Here is a 4,414-nt window from a genome sequence, read left to right as displayed (position 1 = left end):
TTCCATTTTTTTCTTAACAATTTCTAACTTTCCTACACTCATGGTTCTCACATTCGATGTTCCAATCACTAGTGTCTGCTTACAACTGTTCCTCTTCCTTTGTATTTCCATACTTGAAAGTACTACCTAGGTTGCCCTTTCTGTTAGTCTACTTGTGTTCTGTTGTACATAGAGTTTTCAGAGGCCTCCTATTTCAGAAGTGGATGGCCAATCCTTCTTCCTAGTCTGTCTTAATCTGAATGTTTAGATTTAGAGGAGTATCTGACATACAAGCAATTTGTGGAGCAGTGAAAGATAAATCCCTCATTGTGAAGTTAACCATTAGTTACAGTGTTGACCCTGAGCTTTGCCTAGTGCCTTGACCCACTTATTTCCCAGCTCCACCCTCCACCAGGATACCCCTTCACTTCTACCAAATCCCTTCAAAAATTATCTTCCATTGTCCAACCCATGATCTGGCAGCTTGCATCTAAACTTTTCTTAGCTTCTGTGATTCCAAACACTCAACTGCTGACATTTTTTTATGCTGTGACCAGTGTCTCTTAAGTTGTACTGTCTCCAAGGGAAGGTGACGTGTCCTGTAGAAGTCCTGTATAGATTGTATTTTCTTCTTGGCCCGAGGGCCTGTGGCCCAAGGGCCCGACCAATTAGGCTCCGCCTTGGGCTCTGTACCTGTAGGTGTGTCAGAAGCTTTTGCCGCGAGTTGCTTCTCTATTGTCTGGGCCGACTTCTGCCCGCCCGTGGCTTCCAGGCTCCCGGTTCTGCCCGGCAGCATGCTCTCTGTCTCCCCTCAGCACCTCCCGACTAATTTTGGCTCCGCCTTGGGCTCTACCTGTAATTAAAAAAAGACCAAAGCCTGAAGCAAACACACCTTAGTCCTCAAAATGACATCATTACTCCTCAATAATTTGGAGAGATCCCTAACTGCATATTTTCCCAACGCAATGCATCTCCTGGTTCCAAGGGTGTTAACTGTGGATCCAAGCAAGATGAAGCTGTTGACACTTTTACTCCTCTCCATACATCATGATACTGCCTATTGGCCCAGTGGTAAGAATGTTTATTTTCTTGATATTAAGTTGCGATCCATAATGAAGTCTACATTCCTTGATCTTTTGCAACAAGGGCTTCAAGTCCTCCTCACTTTCAGCAAGCAAGGTTGTGTCATCTGCATAAAGTATGCAATTGATGAGTCTCCCTCCAATTCCGATGCCATACTCCTCTTCATAGAGTCCAGCTTCTCAGATAATTTGCTCAACATATACATTGAATAGGTATGGAGAGAGGACACAACCCTGATGCATTCCCGTCTCAATTTTAAACTATGAAGTGCTCCCCTGCTCTGTTTGCGCAGCAGCCTCCTGGTCCATGTATATGTTTTCTAAGAGCACAAGTAAGTGCTCTGGGAGGCCCATTCTTCTCAATGTCTGCCACAACAGGTTAAGATCCACACAGGCAAATGCCTTCAAATTTGATCAATAGTAAGTAACTTTAAAATGTGATGTAGATGAATGATTGTATAAAGCTCCATGAATGAAACATAATGTAAACGAAAGATTGTATAAAACACAATGTACATGTATGAAACATAATTTATGTAAATAATTGCATGCAAGCCAGTAAAAATATATTTAAGAAAGGATTGCATGTAAATCTCAAAGTAAATGCTTAGCTAAAAAACATATGGGAACACGTTACCCACTTCTTTGTTATTTTTTTAGGTTCTACCCCAACACGAGAACTTTTAAGCCATATGTATGAAATGCCTGGCTGTTTGCCTTTGTTTGAAGGAGGGAAAAAAATTAAAAAATTATTTCTGACTCTGAAGTTAAAATTGTAGAGAAACAAGTGACTGAGAATATGACCAGCCTTGGACTTCTCGTCAAGCTGAAATAAATACTTCCACAACAGCTATACTTTAGAAATACAATGGAAAGATTAGAGTGTTAGGAAGTGATTCACTTCACTGTATACAGTTGTGGAGAGTTTGCAAGATTATAATAAAATTATTTCTTCTGTGAAAAGCAATGCCTCTGATAGTATTTTGGTATAAATACAAAAATCTCTTACAACCAAGCTGATTCCAACTCAAAGTAACTCTATGGGACAGAGTAGAATTGCCTAATAGGGTTTCCAAGGCCATACTCTTTATGAAAACAGACTGCCACACGTTTATTGCAATATTATTGTAAAGACTCACTGCCCCTGAGTTGGTTCTGACTCATGGTGACCCTCCATATACCAGAAGAAGAGACTTCTCATCTTTCTCACAAATAGTCGCTAGTGGGTTCAAAACACTGGAGACCAAGTGACATTTTGGTTAACAGTGCAACACTCTATAGAGTAGCTGTCAAAGCTCCCGAATGAGGACAGTAGTAGAGAACTGATACTGAGATAAACGAGGAGAATGTTCTTCATTCATCTGGCCATTAGCCCTTATCCTTCCAGGCTATCAGACAGACGACCTCATTTGCCCAAGAGGCTCAGTGACCCATATATATCTTTGGGTAAAATAGTTATTGTTGTTATGTTTGTTAAGCCCCTTCTTTGACAGCAACCCTGTGTTGAGTAGAACATCTATATAAAAGCTTTTAAGCTATAGTCTTTATGGGAAGAGTTCATGGAGGACACCTGGGAGAGGTTGAATTATCAGCTCTTTGGTTAGTAGAAAAGCCCTTCACCATCGTAATCACTGAAATTCTTTGGGGATAAACTTTAGAGTTTGTAATTAAAATATATATTGAGGGAAAAAATGCAAATTGTAAGATTTCAGAACATGGTGATGGCTGGAGCCTAAGAAGCCGACCAGATTAGACATTAAGCAATCAAGAGCAAATAAAAGCAGTAGCATTTGAATAGATTCATATTCTCTTCTCCAATACACAGTACGTATTACCTGATATAGCAGGGTACTTTCTGAAGATGAAAAAAAAGATATATAAAATAAATATTTTTAACACTGAGGGGTTTTTTTTTGTTTTGTTTATTAAGGAGTTACCTAGTAAAAGCAACTAAGTCATCAAATTAAACTTTGAATAAATTCCTCTTAAAGTGTTTACATTTGAATAGTCACATTAACAAAATTGAAAGATTTGGTATAGTATTTATGGTTTAAAATCTGTCATTGCTGTTACGTGCTGTTGAGTCATGTATGACTCATAGTCCTCTTATTAACAACAGAACTCTTTCCTGCCCTGTGCCAACCTCACAATCTCTGACACACTTGAGCCCATTGCTGCAGTCAGTATGTCAATCCACCTGTTTGAGGGTCTTCCTCTTCTTCACTGTCCCTCCATCTTTCCAAACATGATTTCCTTCTCCAAGGAATACCCTCTGCTAGTCACGTGCTCAAAGTATGCAAGATGAAGCTTTGCCTTCCTTAGCTCAAAGGAGCACCCTGGCTTCACCATCTCCAAGACATATCTGATTGCTCTTTAGGTAGTCCATAGGATATACAGTACTCTTTTCCAAAACCACAGTTTAAAGGCATCAATTCTTTTTCTGTCATGCTTATTCATTGTCCAGCTCTCAGATCCATAGCAAGTGATTGAAAAGACCATGGTCTGAATTAGACATATCTTGGTCCTCAAACTACTATCATTGCTTTTTAGTAATTTGGAGAGGTTACTGACTGCAGTCTTTCCTAATACAGTAGGTACCAAGTGTATTGAACATGGATTCAAGTAAGATGAAGTTGTTGACAGTTTCTATGTTGGATCACCATTTTTGGGAATGAGAACAAACATGGATATTTTCTAGTCAATTGATCCTGCAAATTTCCTAACAGATTGATGAGCACTGATGGCATATATTGAAGAATACATCTGTCATTTGAAACATGCTAATTAGTATCCCATCTCTTCCTGGGCCTAATTTTTTGCCAGTGCCTTCATTGCAACTTAAAACTTCACCTCACATACTTTGGGTATGTCGTTGGGAAAGGGCAATTCTTGGAGAAGGACATCATACTTGGATAAGTGGAGGGCCAGAAAATGAAGGAAAGAATTTCAATAAGATAGATTGTCACAGTAACTGTAACAATCGTCTCACGTGTGGTAGAGATGGCAAAGATGGCCCAGGCTATGGCAGGGTTCACATCTGTCATTCATAGAGCTGCTATGAGTTGCACTCAGTACAACAACACCTAACAACAAGATTACGGCGCCAAAAAAATATATATGTGTTGAAGGCTTATAAATAAGTTTGGAAAAAAAGAGGGGTACATCTTTTGCACATTTAAATTTGGAATGAATAGATCTGAGATCTTTCTTGTCACTCCACACACACTTCCTCTTTAACTATAATACCACTTTGGAAGGTAATATTGCACACTTGCCAGAAATTATTATTATTATTTTTATTTAATATTAAGTTTTAAATGATTTTTAATAATTTTATTTACATTTACACATGT

Source organism: Elephantulus edwardii, unplaced genomic scaffold, assembly GCF_000299155.1.
Source record: "Elephantulus edwardii isolate Elephantulus edwardi_28Jun2011 unplaced genomic scaffold, EleEdw1.0 scaffold00012, whole genome shotgun sequence".
NCBI classification, from domain to species: Eukaryota; Metazoa; Chordata; class Mammalia; order Macroscelidea; family Macroscelididae; genus Elephantulus; species Elephantulus edwardii.
The sequence above is the reverse complement of the archived record's forward strand: the minus strand, read 5'-3'. Positions refer to the sequence as shown.